The sequence below is a fragment of the Mercenaria mercenaria genome, chromosome 18 (genome assembly GCF_021730395.1).
Source record: "Mercenaria mercenaria strain notata chromosome 18, MADL_Memer_1, whole genome shotgun sequence".
NCBI lineage: Eukaryota > Metazoa > Mollusca > Bivalvia > Venerida > Veneridae > Mercenaria > Mercenaria mercenaria.
In genome coordinates this window covers 28,825,540-28,849,487 of record NC_069378.1, presented here as the reverse complement: position 1 = coordinate 28,849,487, position 23,948 = coordinate 28,825,540, and the positions used below count along the sequence as shown (strand labels likewise).

The window sequence follows — 23,948 nt, the reverse complement described above, 5'->3', positions numbered from 1 at the left end:
TTACTGACATCCATAAAACGCCAAATCGCGGCGTCAAATAAATTGATTATATATAAGTATGTACTTTATTCATCAGTATAGTGACTGAATTGGCATCCTTGAACAAAATGATACACCATTACCTGTGTACAAATTATTAAATGAAATAAACTAAGACTGCGTTTTGAACTGTCTTAGATGTTTTAAATGATTTGTACAGCGCAAGCATGGAGGAGAGAAATGTGTAAGATATGTGTGACGTTTACCATCGGTTTTGTTATATTTATTACCACATCTTAAACAAGTATAAGAGATCTTTGCGAAATATATGTGACATGAAATTGTACCTACCTGCTTTTGTGATGTAAACGCTCATAAACAGATACAATACAACCATCTCTGTCATTAATTTTGCTTGCTTACATTTTCTATTATTCAAAAGGATCTTACTATAGATTATACATTTTATCAATCAGAAAATAAGTTCCAGTTGCTCATCTAGTCTAATCTTCTATTACGCTTGCTTGATTGTTTTCAATGTTTTCAAAGGACACTGCTACAGGTTTGTCAATAGCCATAACTGCTTTAAAAGAACTTTCTTACAGATTATCAAAAGCCATTGTAAAAATATTTAATTTCATTCTTTGGAAAATATTAACATAATTCCAATTAAACAGTTTAAAATGTAAACAGAACGCATTTCAAAAGTCTAATCACATTTCAAAGGAAAAAAAGTAGAAGTGTTAAACGTTTCAAATTGATATAAAAGTCAAGTTAATCGTTGCAATAAAGTCTTTGTTGTTCTGTCTACCTCCTCGTTAATTAAAACCACATTAATCATTTATTACCTATTAATGACTAGATAATTTATCTAAAATCATCCATTAAACTAATTTAAAACAACCTTTCAAGCAGATACACACGTCTCGACATAAATTTTCTTTGGTGAGCAGACTGTCGTGCCAAGACTTATTCTAACTCCCTATAAGTAATACACATAAATATTCAGGGCGTAGTACAATTTCGGCAGTAAAACCTTATTAGATTTATACTGATACCTTGACAGTTTGAATTAATTTGTCAAGTCGTGAAAAAAATGAGGATTGCCTGCCTCGCTTATCTTTTTAGAACAGATATGTATAAAGATAATATCAACATTAAATATCACTGTTATTTAATTTTATAGCTTTTAAGTGTGGAAGAATATGACTTGACTGATGATTTGCCTGATTGTTTTATTCAGGAGATATTAATTTCAGTGCATATCTTTTAGGCATTGGAGCTAAAAATAGAAACTTCAAGTAGGCACGATCTATTTTAGGTATATGTGTAGCTGACTGCATCAAAGTACACAGTCTGAAAAAATATTTATGATATCATTTTCTCAAAAAAAGAGTTATTTGAGCTGAAAAAAAATGATCCTGGGTAAAATATTTGGAAAAAATGGAGACAACTCCGCTCAAATTGTATTGTAGGCTTAGGTGACTAATTTCATAGTTTCTTATGCAAACCATGCACTTTTACCTTTAGGCAGGCAAAATCATGCATAATTACTGCAAGGGTCAGCACTTTGAAGAGAAAAAATATGTAAAGATCAACACATTTAATGCCCTGGGGAAAGTGTGACATCATTTATGGTGAAATTTGTCAACAAACAGGCGATTTTTTTAAAAAGTTAAAATCCAAAGACTATGTTGAGAAAGCTATTGCTGGATAAAGAGAACAATCTCTGCTACCCATATATTTGCGTCAGAGTATTGGAAAACATCTAGAAATATGAAAAAATTAAAGAAACGATTTTAGGACTGTGTGATGCATGGCCGAGTTATCCTGTATAGCAGGTAATATAGATAGCCTACTTTCCATTATACTGACATAACATGGACAGGATTAGGATTGAGAAACGGTATTCACTCAACAATTTCACCCTATAAACAAATAGTTTTCCTTGTGTAAAGAGGGCTTAGGGTAAGTCTCTACATCTTTGTAGCTTTGAAAACTACCCTGTAAGTACATGTAATTTGCTGTTCAAATAGAACAAGTGAAGGATTTACTAAATAAAAAACAAAAATAATGATTATAGTAATTATAAACACTTTTTTAGATCGAGGTTACTACTTTAAACGCCATTATCTTATTAAAATTACATTAGTGTAAATGTTATAAAGCAGCATGTTATATTAGTACAAATAGCATACATAAATGTGAACAACAACTCAATGTAGTTGTAAGACTGACACGTGTTAAACGCGTCTTATTTGAAAATGAAATATATCAAGCAACGTATCTCTTCAATTATGAAGCCATGTCAGGATAATATTGAATTAGTTCTCTTTTCTAGTGAGTGAGAAGACGATTTACAACCAATAATGATAGAAATGAATTACTTGTCAAAATGAAAACAACTTCATTTTGGTGTGGAACTTTCTTCAATCATCAATCATGCTGTCTTATAGCATCGTCCAATTTTTGTATACAGTATAAATTGATAAATGATTTTTCTTCTTAAGGGAATTAATTTCATGCATGACATGGTTACATGTACGTCAATGTACACAATTCAATTAAATCCCGATGAACAAATAAAATAGCAATTCACAATTTAATTTCTTAATCATTCATGAATAACAACAATGGTAAATGTAGCTCACAAGCATTGCTCAGACATTAACTAACTTAAATGTATGCCAAATCATTATGAATTAGAATCTTTTGCTTCTTCGTATAGTGTCTTTAGATATATGAATACTTTGACATTTGATTGATCGTTTTTGAATTGTTAAAATATGTTTAACAATGCCAATTTTATGACAAAAAGTGCTGTTGTTTCTTTTCATTATAAAAATGGACAATAAGTCACTTTTTCGAAACTATTTATAACTTTTTAGAACTGTAAGAGCTACGACTCCTTGACCCTTGACAATGCTGGAATAAAACATTATTGTTCTAGACAATTTACCTGTAACATAGTTAGATATTGAAATTAATTTCATCCGAAAGAAGTCAGTAGTCTGAGGCGATTGTAAAATGATGTACACAACATTCTACACTCGCTTATATATATATCGAAATCAGATTTATATTCAATATTTGTCTACTATTTTTGAGAGTCATCTGCCTATGTTATGTCATACTAAGTAAAACCAAAGCTGTGACGCAGAGAATATCAGGAGATAATTTCAGTGTTCTGTACACAACTACATTGAACGATTTCTGCTGTTTGTTTGGCACTATTGTTATAGTGACCAGATAAATATTTCTAAATATTCAAAACTATATGACAAGAAAATAGATGTTTTACTTTTTACCTTAGTAAGTTACGTTTAAAAATTGAATAAATATATTATATTATAACTAACAAGACAACTACTATTGCAAAATAATCTGCCTAATGGTTTTGTTCTATTTTGCTTTCCATAAAGAATGTACGTTGGCCGCAAAAATCTGCTTTCACCATTTAGCTGTAAAAACTGATAAAAATAAATTACAAAGCTGTCAATTTGCATCTGATTTTTAAAGCTTTAAATCTCAAAAACCCAGTATTGTATTATTCGAGTCTATGTATACAGTTAAATTACCAGGTTTATTTTGCAAATATTAGAATGCGAACTTTAATGAGTAATTGGATGAGAGTATAATTTGATTCAATATAGTACAAAGATCTTCCAGTTTTAGCATAGCTCTACATGCTTTGTCATCCTTGGGCAATTTATTCACGGGCACAATAGCCGTTCTCTGAAAAATATCACTGGGCCATGCCAAAACCAGCAAAGCTATCCATGAATATTATGAAATTGTAGAATATGCTAATGGTCACTATTTCCCATGTAGAACAGAACAGAACATAAGTTTATTTTTTCTAGGAATTGAACCGAAGTTCCTTTTCCAACCACACAAATAATAATGATACATGTATCTCTCTCCAAGTTCGGATGGGCGGAGTAATTATGTCATTAAGTATTGTAACTGTTACATGTACGTGAAGTAACAGTTCAGATATGTTTTTCTATCTCATTCTAATAATCTCCGTAAATTAACAACTTAAAACTAAAACATATACCGTTTTTTTTTTCTTGTTTTTATTTTTCAATACTTCTATATATCTTTTCTCAAACCGAACCATAATAGAGGTTAAAAAAAATAAACGAACCAAACACATCATACAGCCGTTTGTTGCAGAAACATTCACAAACACTTAAAATATATTTCTGTATACCGAAAAATCGCATTTTTTTGTGAAACGCAAATAAGTGCAACATTTAATGATTTTATTTTAATTTCTCGAGAATACATCGCGGCTCATACCTTAAGCTTTGATTTAATGATTTACGTGTATAATTTGTCTGGACTAGAATTTTAATTCAAAATAAACAAATTGGCATAACGATTGTTTTCATTTATTTTTATCTAACTATAGATCATTACACCTATAGAAGTAATCGCAGCCGTACAGTTAATATTTCACTTAATAGGCAGTTGAACTGAAAATACAAACTTCAAGTAGGTACTACCTAATTTAGATATATGTGTAGTTCACTGCATAAAAATTATTAAAATGTCATTTTCTGAAAAAAAAGTTATTTGAGGTGAAAAAAAAAATCCTGGTAAAATATTTGGAAAAATTAAGACAACTCCACTAAGACTTCATGGTAGGCTTAGGTGACTATTGACCTACTACCTAATGCAAATCGTTCACATGTTTGACCTCTAGGCAGAAAAAAAGCATGCATAATTATTACAAGGATTAGCAATCTGAATAGAATACTATGTAAAGTACAAATCAGTTAATGCCCTGGGGAAAGTGTTACAGGATAAGGATTGACAACAGGTGTTCACTCAACACTTTCACTATATAAACAGATTGTTTCCCTTGTGTAAAGAGGGCTAAGGGTAAGTCTCTACACTTAATACATTAATCTACATTATAAGCTCGATTCACGGAAATCCTACCTGGCGAAATTTGAAGACTCAATAGATGTGTTTGCATCGGTGTCTGCCCGTGAAGTTGAACTAATCTTTTAATAAAGTTGACACTTGGCTTGGAAGGTTTTGCTAAGGTTTTAATTGAAGTAACGTTTCTGAGACATGTATTTATATTTTATTAGCGACTTTGAATTTAGTAAACAAGAAATATACGCTGGATTTCGTGATACTTTTCACTATACATGTAGCAAATAAAATCATAAAATAAATGCCATTCTGTTCCAGCTTTTTCTATTTTATTATGGCCACATATTGATTAATAGATTTTTAAGCCTCTTTTGAAATGTCGAACAAATTCAAAATGCTATTCGTTCCTAATTACAATTACTGTAATGCATTTATAGCAATACTAATTTAATTCATCAAACAACGTGAAACCAGTAAGGTAAATACAAAATGTGTCAGCATTACCACTAACAATAAGGTTTCAAAAAGACTTGCAATCCAAATTCTTTCGCATGTTGAGCCGATAATTGGCCCGTCTCGTCATGAAACATTAACTCTACATTAAGTGGTATGCCAAGTTCCCGTCAAAACACAAGGTATGAATCATATTCCTGTTTCCTGTAACACATATACAACACGTTACAAACGCAGCACTACGTTTTTGTTGATATTACGTAACAAAACTATTATCTAACTGAAAACTGTTTTCAGTTTCTTTTTGTTGGTACTGCAGCTAGATGATTGTTTGATCATTAAGTTTCGAAATACCAAGTATTGTTAACGACTTGCTCGCATTAGTACTTGCGTCATTTGCTGGTCCACAATGATTTTGTTCAAAATATAATATGCATCTGAAATTGACTGGAAGAGAGATTCTATGACACTTGGGGACTCATATAGGAAATGTTCTTTGACAGCTAGTTGCATATTCCTTATGGATAAAGCTACATAAATCGCATAATAACTCCCATTACTTATTGTTTCTACACTTCATACTTGAAAGAAACATATGTGCTACGTCAAGTTCTAAATATATTTTAATGTTTAGTTTAAAAGTCGAGCTATCGCCAGTAGCAATAAGATATTTAATTTTAGTTTACTTATATTGGCTGTAATATAAGTCTTTTCAACGGTAGTATTCGAAATCAATAATTGTACGTTAAAAATTATGGTTCGTCTTGTCAAAATATCATGCTGTGTGTCATTCAATGCATGTTTTGTTTATATCTCGTGAGGATGGATGTTGTTGATAGAACAGATACGTCTGTTCTGCTAACGAGAGAAAAGATGATAAGAAGGTTTTGCCTTTAATCATAAAACTGTTCGCAAAAACATGGAATTTTATTTTTGCTGCGCAATCTGAATTCATTTGTGCCTGTTCATGTAATTTTGAAATTTCAAAATAAGCACTAGTTAAAAGTGTTATTCCTACATAATATGACCACCTTGCTTGAAAATGGTATCCTTATTATTCATTTCAATCTTGATTTTAATGTTTCGAACTATTTAAACAGATGTTATTGGACAATTCAATTGACTCGTTCAAACCTGAATAAAAATTAATTTTCAAAACAATCATATAAAATCTTCGAAAGTATCCTGTAAAGAAAACGAATGATATTTTGGAATTATCATATTTTTTAGAAATATCTAATAACAGTTTCACTCCACTAATAAATGTTCACCAAAGCTGTGAATAATTACTTTCAGGTCTCTGTTAAAACTGAATCAAGTTCTCGAAGAAAGAACAAAGCATAATTACAATTTCTTATAACACACTTAATTTTCCCCGAAGAATCACAGTTATTTTCGAAAGAAAAATGGCATAATAACGCACCTCTCAATGGGAATCACGGTTATTGTTGAAAGAAAAGTGACGTGATAACGCACTCCCAATGGGTATTACGGTTATCATCGTTTGAAAAGTGGCACGATAACACACTACAAAGGGGTATTACGGTTATTTTCGAACGAAAAGTGTTGTGATAACGCACTCCCAAAGGGATTAAAGAAAAGTGGCACAATGACGCACCATCCAATGAGAATTACGGTTATTATCAAAAGTAAAGTGACATGATAACGCACCTCTCAATGGGAATTACTCTACTGGTAATTCTTAAAAGAACAAACTAGCTGATTTTATGGTAACATCCATGCTGTGAGCGAACATTTTATTTGGTATAAGCTACCTATTATCCGCATTAAGTAATCAAAATCACTTACCTATTGCTAAAGAAGGCATTTTTGTACTTGGCAGTGTCTGTTTGATAAATGTATTCATTTTAATAATCCATGCTGGTTGAATCTGTAACAGAAAACATCAACGTTAGTTCCATGAAACGTAAGAAATAAATGTACTAGTAAACTAGACCCAACTTTCATTTTTTTAACAATTACAGCATCTATAAGTAGCTTATGTAAAGCTTATGTAAACATTAAAAACACTAGTTTATATGTATTAACAGTACTATACATCAGGTTGAAATATTACACATTTGATATATGTAATAGCTATACACAGTAAAAGTGTCTACTACCTAAACTACTGGAAGTATTATGATTTTATACTATATATAACAATTGATATATGTAATAGCTAAACACAGTAAATGTGTGTACTACCTAAACTACTGGAAGTATTATAATTTTATACTATATATGACAAACGATTGTTACTGCATGACATTTAATTATGAATTACATTTAAATAGCTCTACATGCACACTTTATGTATATACTTAAGTGAAGTTTAATATATTTGTTAAAGATTTTCTACTTTAGAAGTAAATATCTATAGATGAAATATTTTACTGTAAGATGGGCAATGGATAATGTATGGCAGTTATATTTTTAATCGCATGTTCAGAATTTCAAAGTTCATTATACTGTTTTTCTTTGTTTCGTGTTATAGTTTCATTGTCGTATATATCATGTTGTAACACACATTGTTTCATAAAGACATTGTTAATTTTTCTGAGGCCCGTCACTTTTACCAGCTTTTTTTACAAATATTGTATCTTATGTTACCTACATCAAACATATACTGTAACTTTTCTAAGTTAGCTGTGAATACCGTTATCACGTTTGCATCGTAACATTGGTCAGTCAAATATTTTGTAAAGTCTATGATTGGTTGATTAGTTCCTATTCATTTAATATAATAGCTGTTTGCATTTATGTTTGAAAAAAATGTACTATCAGCTATGACTATTTATCACTCACATTCACTACTAGGTAATCACAAACACTGACAGAGTGAAGATATTTGCTAAATGGTGCATAGTATATGTATATGCAGCATGTATTGTTTTAAAGAGTACTGCTTGAGAGACAAAGCAGGTGGGTGTACGGTTAATGACGGATAATTGACTAAAACAACTGTTTTATATCTCATATTTTGCGTATATCTTCATTCTTTAACAAATGGGGTATTTTTGCATGTATCAGTTATCAGCAGTGTAATCTAACTTCGCCCTAATATGAAAGAACGTGTTGCTTTCTAGAATATGCATGTTTTTTTTTATCTTGAAATAAAATTATATCGCTAAATTAAATAAATTTGTACTGTACATTTAAAGTAACCCGAAAATACCACTGTAAGAACAGTCTGCTACTTTTCGAAAGAACTATTTTTTAAAATATTAGATTTGTTTTGTTTCTTGCTTAGTCGTCTGATAACATTAAAATAGCTTTAAAATTAAACTTTCATTCCAAGGAAGAGTAAAATCTTGCAGACGCATAGGAGGTTATATACAGTACGAGACAAATTACACATAGTATTTATTGTACTTTCAAATTATGATGCGTTCCAAATGTTCAGGTTTACTGGAAAGTACTGGACTTCATTTGGATATTAAATAAATTTAGATAAAGTATCATTGACCTTTTAATTAGAACACGGTAAGATATAACCATAAGCGGAATTGCCATTTAAGTAAATGACAGTGCATAAGGTGGCGCAGTCAGTTGCAGAGAATTTTCTGTCATGGTTTGAAAGTTGGCAAATCAAGAGCGTAAACTATATTATATCGCCTATAAATCGGCCAGTTTATTTTCAGTGAGAAGTGTGTATACCTAAAGTTTTGAGCATTTAAACAAGGTAGATGTTAGGGCTACCATAGACTCTAAGCCGGAAGAAAAGAGATCTTTAACAAAATTCCTGTTTTTGGATGTTGAAAAACCATTTTCAAAGGTTGGGGATTTCTAAAGCCTGCATATCCCTCTCAGCCTTTTATAGCTGGGTTTCACAGTCAAGTGAGAGCAGGACAAGCGTAAAGGACAAGGCAGGGCAGGGAGGCCCGCTGAGGCAGTGACCATACCATGGTGGCAAATATTGAGGATTTTGTCAACAAAGACCACAGAGCGACATTGCAGGAGGTAGCCAATCAGTTTAGGATCGATAAAGCGTCGGCACATCAGATTTTACACGCAACGTTTGGTATGAGAAAGGTAAGTGCTAGATGGGAGCTGAAATAGCTGACAGAACACCAAAATGCATCCAGGGTGACATAGCAAAATGATATTTTGGAAGTTTTAACCGTGATGAAAATATATTCAACTGTATTGTCACTTTGGATGAAATGTGGGTTCAATATGCTGAACTTGAAACAAAGACTTAGTCAAAACAGTAGAAACGAGCTGTTTATTCCCCGCTGTCTCCATTTGCTGGCAAGGCTATGCTGCCTGCTTTTGGGATTCTCATGGAATAATACTGGCTCATTCCATACCAAAAGGTCAAACTGTGACTGCTAGTTACTATTCAGAAGTAATTTTGAAAACAAAACACACACAAACACACACACACAAAGAAAATACTGAAAACGTTGCGTCCAAGGATAACCCAGAAAAAATGTCCTTTCTTTGTATGGCAATGACTCCATGTCATACTGCATCAAATACAGTAGAACTTACCAACACCTTCAACTTCAACTGGCTATTATTGTCCCACCCTCCGTAGAGCCTGAACCTTGCCCCCTGTTACTTTTATTTGTTTCCAGAACTAGTAAAAAGGCTCGCTGGAAACAAATATGAGACCAGGGCGGCTTTGATTTCAGCTGCAGATCGGTAGCTCAGCATAAGGTCTTTATGCTTTGCAGAAAAAAAGTACAAAAACTCCAATGAAGATATCAAAAGTGTATAGACGTAGGTGGGGAATACTTTGGAAAAGAATAAAACAAATAAAAAAGATATTGAAGGGTTTTTGAGAAAGAGCAAACAATTCGGTTATTTTCCGACCGCCCCTCGTATATAATTAAGACTGGTAATAATTCTAAATAAATATAATGTAAGTAACTTTACTTATAGATGTCACCGTTTATTATGAATTGTTTTTTACTTATTTTTTTGTTTTTGTTTTCTTATCAAAAGTGTTTTATGAACAATGACGTTTTGCGTGGTAAACAGTGTAATAATTATAAAATTACAAGAGAACCAAAATACTTCAAAATATTTGTAAAAAGTAGCATTGATTTAGAAATTCTGGCAATTATTTCTAAAAATTCATATCCTAGCATCACATATACCTCAATGGTGAACATTACCCTCATGAAAAGATCACAAATGCCTATTATAAGTAGGAAAAAAGTACTGCATTATATAACAAATCGTTATTATGAAGTCTAAGAAATAGTTTGATATAATCAGGAGTGTTGCCGAAAGGGTGCTCGATAAAGAAGTCCATAAAATGATAGGTATTCCTTTTCTCCAACAATTTTATGTCAAGTTTGGAGAAACACTAGATTTCGCGATAATAAAAGTAGAAAACAAACAATATATTTTGTAATAACATAAAGAGCTCCCAATCTTTTAACAGTTCATAGTGATTATCTCATTTATATCTGGCATACTGCTAAGGTATACTCATTTGAAATACATACCCCTTTCACTCCATTGTAACACGTACATATTGCACACAGATGCCAAAGAATGCATGATATATATTTAATATGCAGTCGCTGTTTGACATATGCATTGTTTAATACATTGCACGCTGAGAGAAAGTCTGGCAAAGAATACAGGCAAGTGTGCTTTGAAACATGCGTGATAACTTATGGTAACCACATTTCTTATATATTTGCATGGCATTTATAGCCTGGTCCTGAAAAACTTCAACCTTACCAATATATTATTTAATTTATTAAAACTAAACATGAGTATGCTTACGATATATTATAAATAAGCTATGAAATAAACAGTTAACACCGTGTATTAAAATCAGATCTTAAATGCCCAACAACTGTACTTAATAAAGATCAGAAAATCAGTGACGTATCTCTACGGAAGAAAAGCTACTTGTAATAAAGTATAACAGGCAACAGTGTAACGAAAAGTTGTGGGAAAAATCATTGACATTTTTCAAGCGTTATCATATAGTTGCTTTCCCAGCAACTCGTTACGTACATTTATTTTTTTGTGTGAAATATCTGCTACTTTAGCTTTTACAATGAATCTAGGGGGTAAATTGAAATAAATAGATGATATACTGGGATTTGACTTGAATTTATACCATTAAATGACTTTTACCAAACGCTCTATAGTTTTGAAATTTGCATTATCATTATTTTGGATGATTTTAACTGTCAAAAACATTTCGGTATCAAAACAAACAGGCGACAAATATTTCACAAATTTTATATAGCCCAAAATGCATCAAATGAACTTTTGAGGAAACAAAATTTGCTCGCAATTTTGAAGCCATCAGCCGAGTCTAAAATTAACAAAAATTCACAAGAAAGTTTCTGTAACTTTTACATTCTCATTCCTATTGTTATTGCACTAGAGTCAAAGAGAGAAACAATGTACTAACCGTCAAAAGTAAGACATTCAGTTGAAATGCCATATGACGTTCTACGTTGTGAAAAATTATAGTTAAAAACAAATCAGACGCAAAAACTCGTTTAAAACAGCTTTCCACATTTAGAAAGGTTCAGATTACAAAACTCCGAAACAAGTTATAAGCCTCCATTGATGCTTATTTTCATTCGGAGAAGGTATCATTGAATTTGAAATGTTATTTATATATATTAAGGCGGATAATTCTTGGCCTGCAGGTTATCAAATGATATGATAAATCTGAAAGGCAGGTTGTTTTAACCTCAAGCTGAAATGTAATCAGCCAGAATAATTGACACGTAACATATAACAGTACGTGTAGTCTTCAATTGCAACATAATGCTCATTACATATCACATTCTGATGTTGTGTGCTGTTTGAATTTTAATACATGTTGTAGATAGAATAAAATGTGTCTAAGGCAGAACAGAACTATATCATTTAATAGCTAGAAAGGTTTTACCAACAGTGAAACAATTTAAGTCCATTCCAACAAGATAGCAAGTGATGTTACTATAATAAATAATCGCTGTTACAGAAAGTAACAACCAAATTCTAGCATATTTTTGTTTGCTTTGCATTCAGTTCCGATTTTTAATATAATTTCAGCTACGTAACGGCGGTCATATAAACAGTTTACCAGGAATGTGTACCAGTACTTACATGTTCTTAGTAAATAACTATCAACTTCCAAACATGAATGAGAGGTGGAGAACGGATAATCTCAGAGACAATGACTTTTATCAATCGTCACGAAGAACAAATGTCTCGCCAAGAGATCGACTTCATAAACCCCGGAATCCGTAGATGAATGCGGGCATGATATTTTGGATAGAGCTCTAAAGATTTTTGTGTCACGTAAAAGAAACGTACTCATGGAGATGTTAAAAGCCATTAAAATGCCTTTACGTCTCATTTTTACAGTAACTGTTTCAAACATTCGGATGACTTCCTCACATAAAGAATTCAACGCCCCGAGTGAGGCACGAACCACATCGATGAAGGGCAAGTGATTTGAAGTCAGCAACCTGAACCTCGGCCACGGAGACCCCCAAGTAAAAGGAAAAAAAGACATTAGTTAGATCATTTATATAAGGAATCTAAATGTCCATTAGAACCTGTTGATTGAGTGCCTGAATGCAAAACAATTCCTTCGGAAAAATGAGTTCAATGAAGTATGTGTTTAGCACATATTTCTGTATTTCTGACACATCTGGCTACCACCATTGTGGCGTTTCTTTCGGCAAGACACTATTGTACAATTTCCATATAGAATAGTCGATAGGGCTGTAAAAATTGCTGCATATTAAATTGGTTTTAATTGTTCTTAGATAGGGTCTCTCAAAACTGTTACAGAGCTCATGTTCATTGTTTCACAATGCGTTACCTCTACCTCCTCGGGAGGTGAGAGGAGGTAATGTACCATCATATGCAAGGCTTGTTGATGGCTCAACATGCTTAGAATTAGTATGCAATGCGTTGTCTCTCTTATACAGACAAGTTAGTGATCTAACCTAAGGAAACGTTTACTTTTAACTCACGCATGTTTCCTGTCTCATAAACGTACATTCTGTATTGGAATGAAGATAACATAATGGGAAAAGTCACGAGAAATTTAAACAATACTATATAAAATTACCGGCTAATTAAGCATTCTGTCTTTTCCATTAAACGAAAACAAAGCTATTCATAAAGTGGTATTCATTCGTTAAGTTATTAAGCTCACCCAGTGTTCAATCTATCATCATTTGCAAATTACAACAATTTTTGAGTGTAAGTATGGGAAGCTTATGAAAATGCATGATAGCTTTATATTATTGATATAAAGTGGACACTATATCCAATACATTAAACTGTAATGATTTAAGTTAAAATCTAAATTAGACGATCGTATTCAAACCAGTTTGTAAAGCATTTGCGTCATGCGAACATTATATAAACTATAATGCAGTTTAAATGATGTTTTATCTGGTACAAGTCAAATTCATTATATATGTGATAGCAGAAAGTACCTTTAAGACACAAAATATATTTATTAAGACTTCCCTGAACGAAGTCATGTGCCTGAAGGGTCCTTTAAGATTGCTTGATTAGAACTTCAGCGTTCTATAACAGGTGTCATTAAGGTTTAGAAGGACTTTTTCTTATGAATGAACGTCATTCAACGTCAGTTGCATAATGAGAAGATAGGTAAGTGTGGCACAATAATGTGTTATTTTTTATTAAGAAACAAACTCACGGATTAACGATCTGCATCCATATTGCAGGTGTATTTTTGAAATGATTATCATCGACATCCGTGCGGATATGTGCTTTTTATATCTAGCGTAACTTGCAGTGGGTGTGCATCATGACTTGGCTTCAGAGAGATTACTTATCAGAGATTTAGTCAACAGATGCGTAAAAACTAATCTTCATGATTGATAACTATATGTCAGAAGATGTTTATTGTGCAAGCATCATGTATATCTATAAAGAAACTATGGATTTCGAAACATTTACTCGGTATCGTATGAAAGGACTGTCTGACACTCTGGCCCCGTGTTCACAAAACGTTTTCAGTCTCAGCTGAGTTTGATACTGAAACTTTATTTGTCATTTATATCAAAATAGTATGTTTAAAACTTAATTTTATACTCAAAATTATTTTCAAGAGGCTATTCAGTATTGGTGGTCTGTCTCAGATGGAATTTAACCTTGAAGTTTTAGCAAAATTGATATTAAAATATCAAACTCAAACTCAGCTGAGATCGAAAAATGTTTTGTGAACACGGGGCCTGGACAGTCAGGAATTGACAATGTAAATAGTATTTCTCGATATAGTTATTGATATAAATTTTCTATATAACGTACATGCACACAATTTTAACAATCTTTTTTATTGGGAAATATATATCATGGAGTGTAAAAGAAAACCACTGTGACAGTCCTGTCTGAAACACTACAGTTTAATAACCAAGTGACGTACAACTAGATTAAATGCAAACGTTTAGCCTTTTGATAATTTAAGAACCATAAAAACATAATTTGAATGAATACAAAGCGTAATATGTGTGTATATGCATGTAGCGATGTATATCATAATCATAATTATTTAAAGGCGGATAGGTGATCAGATATTAGGAATAATCTAATGACTAAGTCGTTATAGGAACATTCTCCATTCAGATTCTCTGTCTCTGTCTAATAGTTTTCTTTGCAAGAATTGCAATTTTATTTTGCAAAAAGTTCGATAAATAGAAGTATAATCAATGTAAGTAAAATTAATGGTCCTCAAAAGTGTATTACGAATAAGGACTGCGCTTGAGAATACATACTATAGGTAAATCATGTGTTTATTTCAAATCAATGTTTCTGTTAATGCTAGCATTCCATTGACGTGTTAAGCGTGCAAATTATATCATGTATGTTCAAGAAATTTGTTTTGTACAAACAGAATGGAAAAATACTCATTTAGATAAATATACTTTAAACAATAATTAATATAATGACCACAAAGTAGATCATAACATCGTGGATTGTACATCTCGATGCATTTGCCAGCCGGAAGAGTTTATACGTCTCCGAATGTCTGTTCTGTGGAATTGTATATATTAGTGCATGCACTTTTGTTGAATAGAAATATTTATGTATGGGTATCTTTATACTGATCGTATTACTGTGCTCCCTTACTTATATGTTTGTCCTTGTTGTCAAACTAGTTATTATTTCATCTATGTATTTTTTGTGAATGTCAATCATTTACACATCCATGCAAATACTCCTGTAAGGTTTAGTTTCAGATAGGCGCTGATTGTTCCTATTGAATCGTGAGCTAATTATGGCAACATTATTTGCTTCCAAAGGCTCTTCTTCTTAACCTTTAGCCTGCTGGCGGCAAGTGATTCTGCCTTGGCGACCAGTGCAGAACAAGATCTGCATGCACGTCCGTGCAGTCTGATCATGGTCTGCACTGTTCGCCATTCAGTCAGTATCTTTTTGTTTAGCACCCGTTTTAACAATTAATGGTACTGTCCAAATGTTAAAATGGACAAGTTCATTACAGAAATTGAGCAGGGTAAGGGTTAATTTTAGGACTATCAAAACAGCAGTCTTTAAGTGCTGTATGGCGGCCGTAAACATCTCCTGTACTTGCATTCTATATCATACTTTCCGGTCCTTTTGGATCATAGAGTACATTTAATCTACTGTATGTATAATATTGTTCCACCTAGGTTGATGATAGGAGGCGTTTGAAGGGTGATGCATATTTCTATTCCTCTCATTTATCTAAATTGAAACTGCTTTATGTTTACATTTTGCATTCTATGCTACTTACAGATTTTATTGATACCATTTTGGTTCACCTCACTATCCCTGTAAAACCTTCCGCCTTTCTGGCAGTAATACCTTTCTTATAATAAGAGTTTTGAAACATTGTTTCTTCTTCGCAACATAACCAATATTATTTTGACGGTCGACCATGTTTTAATTGTAAATATTTGTTAACACATAAGTGCTTTAAAGGAGGAAGTAAAAGTGGCATGTCCTAAAAAATACGATTATTACCGAACAGGTACTCAAAAGAATTTCATTGTGTGACTAATTTCCGCTTTCATTATACTTGATGCCAAGATGGAAATTAAGAATAAATTTTACGACAACAGAAGTGATTATAATGATCAGTTTGTGCAATATCTTTTATATCTTCCAGCCTTTTTCTATTGCGTTGGATGTCTTTGTTACATATAATCATATATCTGCAATAAACCACCCGTTACAACCATTTCCTTATTACCAGCTCACCCAGAGAGCAAATCACTGCCAAAACATGCAACATTTCGGTTGATAATCCATTGCTAGACTGTATTGTATTAATCAGTTCATGCTGAATACACTGCTGATAGACAATGCAGACTTGTGTACTCTTAACCCTTTCCCTGCTAAATTTCTATAATGAACTTTTCCATTTTTCACTTTGGACGGTACCATTAACTGTTAAAGGGGGTGCATACCAAAAGGATGCTGACTGAATGACGAACAGTGCAGATCATGATCAGACTGCACGGATGTGCAGGTTGGTCATGATCTCGTGTGAAGCATGACAAGGGTTAAGCACACATGTTAACTGAGAACAAACACAAGTTCCTTTTTTATATTTGGTTTCAATTTAGATTGTCTTTTCTTTGAAAATATGGCAATCGGAGTTACATTTAGATGTTTTAAATAACAAGTCCTTTCCCGCATTGAGACATGGATTGCACAAACAGTCTATAGGTAAAAGTGATTATTTGCTACTTAAACGTTGACTGTTCATGAAATGTCTTCATTTGAAATTGTACATTACAATAAATAAGCACTGGATGTGTTGGTATAAAAGGAAAAATAAAAGATAGTCAATGACAATCCCGAAAAGAAAATTATGATAAAACACGAAAAAGCGGTGCTAGAAATAAGTAATGTCTAGCATTAGGGGAAGCCGGTGTGTAGGTAATATTGAAGGTTTTATAATTGCATAACATCTACCAATTAAGGCTCGTCACTTAAGCCAAAGAAACGGGAAAAGAAACATTTATTTTTATGAAAACTCATTTAAGCAGGTAGTTGGAAAGTCAGTGCTCTCAATTAGGTATACATTCCTGATAATTACCCAGAGGTATACATGTGGTATTCTTCCACCTTTATGAAATTTATTTTTTCATTTAATGAACATTCAGACTCTTAATATAACTGAGCATTTATGTCTAATGTATACTTGTGCTAACTTGAAAATTACCCTATCATATAGTGGACGTCTCTTAAAAACGTTACAATGACCACATGTTCCTTTTAGTGCAAGAACTTAGAATATAATTTTAAACATGAATATTAGTTACAGAATCTTTGCACATGACTTGCCTATGCACTCTCGTTTTAGCTACAAGTGTTCATATGTCGTCTTGTTATTAGGATTAAAATTTTCAATTATGATATTAATTCTATATGCTGGTTTGTCACAATATTTGGCAAGCAACAGTCCAAAACACATTGCAAAAAATCATGGCAAACAATTGTTTTAATCAATTTATAATATTATGTTTACCTTTTGAATTTTACACCTGGCAAAGTGTCTGGATACCTGTGTTTATAATTCGAATACAGGATGACAAAAATATAATGAATATATCAATATAATGTATAACACAAGTGCAACCATGATAGTTGCAAACTTGAATTTATAAAACAAATGAAAACATCTAGACACCAAACTAGCTAGGATAGGCTTTGGACATCGTTTAAACTGGTTACAGTTTATATGGTAGGAGATAATCGCTTGTTTGAATTGATGTAAAAATTCATGCTTTTATGTAAAGTTCTTTATGCGTAAAACTGTTCAGCGTTTATCCAAAAGTGCAAATCTTTTTTACCGAGCATAGTATCAAGAAACGCACAAAAAAATTTCATGTAAATCATAATTTCTTTAGTCTTTTTAGTATTTTGTTTTCTTTACAGCTAATATAAGCTTCCCAATGAACAATCAGCAGACGATATATATCAGTCTATTGGCATTCAGTTCTCATGAATATGGTTTGTATCGAATTGATTAAAGTTATGACACCACGAAATATTTGTTATTTGACAATATACAGAAACAATTTGCTAAGACAGTGTTTTGTTCTAACCACCCTGATAATGTCTATGGTTTATCTATATTACGTATTAAATAGTATCTATTTGAAGGGTGATAAGTCGTGCTATGCAGGTTATTTGATGAAACGATAAATGAAACGATGAATCCGATGTTCATCTTGATACGGACAAATGTCGGAAAGTATCGACATGCTATAGATGCACGAAGTCAATACAGATATCAGTTAGAAGGCGTTATGTCATAAAATGCTGGAAACTCTTGTTACGTTTCCATTTAAATAATCAGTTTACCTGAATGCTGACGCATTAACATAACGAATTCAATACAATACTATGTATATAATTGTTACTGGCAACAAATTAAATGTAAATGAAATCAATGTAATGTAAAATCTTTAAATTTATTATGAATTGCTTTATTTTCTTTCAAACTGATAAATATGTTTTCTTATCAAAAGTGTATTACAACGTGGCAAAAAGTGTAGAAATTATAAAATTACAAGAGAAGCAAAATACGTCATGTCATGTAGATTATAAAATTACATTAGAATTTGCGGCATATTTTTTTTATAATAATTCATATCCTAGCATCACATTTACTTCAATGGTGAACATTATCCTCATAAAAAAGATCATAAATGCCGAATATTAATAGAAAAAAACGAATGCATGATATAACAGATCGTTATTGTGAAGTAATATTTTGATATAATCACGATTAGATGCTCGATAAATAAGTCCGTAAAATGTTAGGTATTCCTTTTCCCAATACGTTTATGTCTAGTTTTGTGAAATACGATAATAAAAATGGAAAAATATAATACATTTCGTAATAACATAAAGAGCTTTTAACAGTTCATAACGATTATCTTGTTTCTATCAGGCATACTGCTAAGGTATACTAATTGGAAATGGGTATCCTTTTCACTACATTGTAACAAATGTACTAATTGCTTTCTAGTGCCAAAGAATGCAAGATAAATATTTAATGTGCAGTCGCTGTTTGACAAATGCATTGTTTAAAATAAAACATTGCACACTGAGCGAAAGTCTGGCTAAAAAGACAGACAAGTGCACTATGAAACACGAGTGATCATGGACGGTAACCACACTCCTTATATATTTGCATAGCATTTATAGCCTGATCCTAACAAACAGTGAAACACAAAAACTGCAACCTTCAGTTGGTTTGTATTTTACAATATATGTTCAGAATTATACATGAGTATGCTTACGATATATAAGCTGTGAAATAAGTAGTTTACATCGTGCATTAAAATAAAATATTCAATGCCCAACAACTATACTTAAAAAAAGATCAGAAATTCAGTGACGTATTTCTACGGAACAAAAGCTGGTTGTCATGCAATGTTACAGCCAGAAGGGTTTCGAAAAGTTATAGGAGAAAAACATTGTCTAGCGTTTTCAGGTAGTTTTTGTGAACTATCTACTACTTTATCTTTTACAATCATGGATCTTTGGGATAATCTGAAGTAAGCAGATGATTATAGTAGGTCTTGACTTGGAACTGTACACCATTAATTGTCTTTTACTAAATGCTCTATATTTTACAATCTGTACTGTCATTAGTTTTGATATTTTTTTCTGTCAAAATCATTTCCGCATCGAAACAAACAAGTGACGAACATTTCACAAATTTTATATAGGCCATAATGCATCAAATGAACTTTTGAGGAATCATATATTGCTTGCAATTTTGAAGATATCAGCCGAGTCTAAAATTAACCAAATTCACAAGAAAGTTTCTGTTATTTTTATATTCTCATTCTTACTTTTCTTGCACTAGAGCCAAAGAGTGAAACAATGTACTAGCCGTCAAAAGTAAGACACTTATGAGGTTCTACGTTGTGAAAAATTATAATGTTAAAAACAAATAAGACACAAAAAATATACTTAAATGATTTCCTCTGTTTAAATATAAGTTAACCCAAAGGGTGGATATTGACCGCATTAAATGTTAAAGAAATTATATTTCGTTGACATCTATATTTGATCCCATAATCCAATTTAAAACAGATGTTCATATTTTCAAAAGGTGCAGATTACAAAACTCTGAAACAAGATATAAGCCTCCAATGATGCTTCGTTTCATTCTGAGAATGTATCATTGAATTCTAAATGTTATTAATTTATTTTAAGGCGGATAATTCTTGGCATGCAGGTTATCAAATGATATGATAAATCTGAAAGGCAGGTTGTTTTAAGCTCAAGATGAAATGTAATCAGCCTGAATAATTGACACGTAACATAAAACAATACGTGTAGTCTTCATTTGCAACATAATGCTCAATACATATCACATTCTGCTGATGTGTGCTGCTTGAATTTTATAAAGTCTAAGGACATGTTGTAGATAAAATAAAAGGTATCTTAGACAAAACAGAACTATACCAACAGCCAGAAAGGTTTTACAAACAGAAACGATCCGCGAATGAAACAATTTAAGTCCACTCCAACAAAATAGCAAGTGATATTACTATAATAATAGATAATCACTGTTACAGAAAGTAACAACTAAATTCAGGCATATTTTTGTTTGTTTGCATTACGTTCAGCGCCGTTTTTTTTCCCTTAATTACTATCTCAATTATGTAACGGCTGGCATATAACCCAAACAGATTACTAGGATTCTGTACAAGTACTAAAATGTTCTTGGTAAATAAAAACCAACTTCCGAACATGAATGGGAGGTAGAGGAGACAATGTCTTTTATCAATCTTCACAAAGAACAAATGCATCACCAAGTGATCGACCTCACGAATTCGCGATTTCCGTATATCAGTGCTTATCCTGTTTAGGCGGTGTCCAACTGTGTTCCTTTATTTGGTCGTTTTGTCCTTGTGTGTTTGCTTTGTGTGAGTGCGTGTGTTGGTCGTGTGCGCGTGCGCGTGCTGGGTTTACGTTTGGGGAAGCTGTGGCTTACCCTGTTGGATATTCATCCTTATTTTAGTAGCTATGGAGATACATCATATAGGATGATATTAAAGACCCTTTATATCAGAAACCTGTTTATTGAGTACCTGAATGCAAAAGAGAACCTTTGGAAGAGTGAGTTTATTGAAGTATGTTTTCAGCACATATTTCTGTGTCAGAATAATTTGTATGTTTAATATATTGATAACGTAACACGTTAAGCACAGATAGTGCTTGGCTCCCTTTCAATGCTATCATACTATAATTATGGTTGCATTGCTGTAAATAATAGAATTTGGGTCATTTGTGGCTGATTTGGGTTGATTATGTGAATGACTGGGTCCCAGCTTCGCACATTATGTCATATACAAAAGTTAAGGGAACCAGATATTTGATAGAGCAAGTACTCGTTGTAAAACGTTAAGTTTAAATTTTGACCAATCAGAAACAAGTTCTAAAAATAGCTCGTCTGCTGGGGTATAAATAGGTAGATGGATGACAGAGAGCTCATTCGGTATCCAGGGGTTGAAGAAGAGACATCGAGGGTTCAACTAATAATTTATCCCAGTACCTTGATAAGGAGTCTATTGCAGTTACCCTGTCAGGGCGGATAAATTATTAAAAAGAAGACTTTTGAAGTTCGTAGACTAAAGAAGAGTTGCAGAATTTCAACCAGGTTTCGAGCTATAGGGCCAGCGCATAGAAGTTTTACCTTAAGGGTAGTTGAATGCTATATACGATAGCATATATAGGCTGAGCATCGGAAAGCTGAGACAGAGACCCAGAATTTGGTAATCTACTGAGATAGTAGGAGAGTTCCAGCTTATAGACGGTTTAGCGTTATTGGCAGAGTACAGCCAAGGCATCGGGGATATACCTATATGGTAGTTGAATGCTACATGTGATAGCATATAGCCGCTGAGCATCCAGGAGCCAGGGTAATCATATAAAGTTGAGAGGACAGAGGCCGAGCATCTATGCGATAGGACTCGTATGTTATTGATTCAAAGACATTGTCTGACGGGAACTTCAACAAAAAGACCAGTCAAGTGTAGTGTCTCCAGCCTATAGGAGTTTGAACTAATTGAAAATTGTTAGTTTGAAACATTTAGTGATTTACCTGATCCTTGAAATTGTCTAGCTCATACTTAAAATCATTTACGATGAACCATTGGTACACGAATCATTTAGGCAAGGTAGCCAGAGGAAAATTCTATATATATGAGATATTTGGTCTCACCAGTTATACGTTTTAACAAAGGACATTCTACATCGTTTGTCAGCTAGTCTAAGACATAGTCACCTTAGCGATTGGACCCAAACCATTGTTCAAGATACTAAAGGCGTAGGCACTTCCCTGGGTCATATAACCAGTATCCTGACATTCTGTATTTCTGACACATGACTGTTCAAGATAATTTTTAAAACATGCGTCGTCTGTTTCATTATCATTATTATTTTTATAATAATTACTATTATTATTACTATTTAAATGTGGAGTAATTGAATAACGAAATAGAGTCCCCACTCCAACAGAAAAACACACGTTTTCGTTAAAGTTTTTTTTTAGAAACGTGGAGGTTGATTCCCCACTCCAACAGAAACACACACATTCTCGTTAAAGGTTTTTAAGAAGCGTGATGGAAAAGTTTAATCTGACCACATAAAATTTTAACAAAAACACAAGAATGTAAGCCAGTGTTCAATATTGCAACGTAATAGAAATAGCGTTATAGAACGTGGCTGATATTTGACGTGGACGCACTGGTCGGGAGGGCTAAAACACTTTCCTAGGGAGGTGAAGGCACCTACTCCCATTGCGGCGTGTCCTTAGGCAAGACACCTTTTCACGATTACCATAGTCGACATGACAGTAAAAACATGCTGATGGTAATATATAATTGGTTAAATTGTTCTTAAATAGGGTCGCTCAAAAGCTGTACATACATTATGTTCATTGTTTCACAATGCGGCGGTAAATAAATTTTCCTCTACCTCAACCTCTACGGGGGGTTAGCAAAAGTAATGTACCATCACATGCAAGACAAATTAACGGCTCAACAGGCTTGGAATTAGTATGCAATACGTTGTCTGTCTTAAGTTACTGTTACAAGCTAAAAAAATGCTTACTTTTTACTCACCGTACATTTTTGTACATGAATGAAGATTACATAATGGGAAACATCATGAGAAATTTATTTTAACAAGACTATGTAAAATTACCTGTTAATTACGCAGTCTGTAAAAGTTATCATTTCTTCTAAACGAGAACAAAGCTCTTTACAAAGTAGTATTCATTAAGCGTTTATTTCATGTAAACATTATACAATCCCGGCAGTTTTAGTGCCGTTTTATCTGCAGGTACAGGTCCAATTCATTCTAAATGTGATTTCCGAATGTACCTGTAAGACACAAATTCAGACTGAACGAGACCGTGTGACAAAAGGGTCCCTTAAGATTGCATGATTGAAAACTTCAAACAGATAGCTTTCTATAACAAGTATCATTAAGGTTTAGAAAGACGTTTTTTATTAATGAACGTCATTCAACGTCATTTGCATAATGAGAAGTAAGTGTGGCAAAACAATGTAAGATTTTTATTGAGGAACAAACGAACGGATTAACGATCTGCATCCATAGTGCAGGTGTATGTTTGAAATGATTAT

The 23,948-nt window shown here is 32.8% G+C and overlaps 1 protein-coding gene across 1 annotated transcript in view; it reads right to left on the bottom strand.

The window, feature by feature from the left end:
- LOC123538982 (innexin unc-9-like) overlaps positions 1–23,948 on the bottom strand; it is a 403,290-nt gene that overhangs the window by 282,295 nt on the left and 97,047 nt on the right. The window contains exon 2 of the mRNA XM_045323426.2: positions 7,132–7,213. The gene's annotated coding sequence lies outside the window, so the exon portion shown is untranslated. The remainder of the gene's footprint in view (positions 1–7,131; positions 7,214–23,948) is intronic.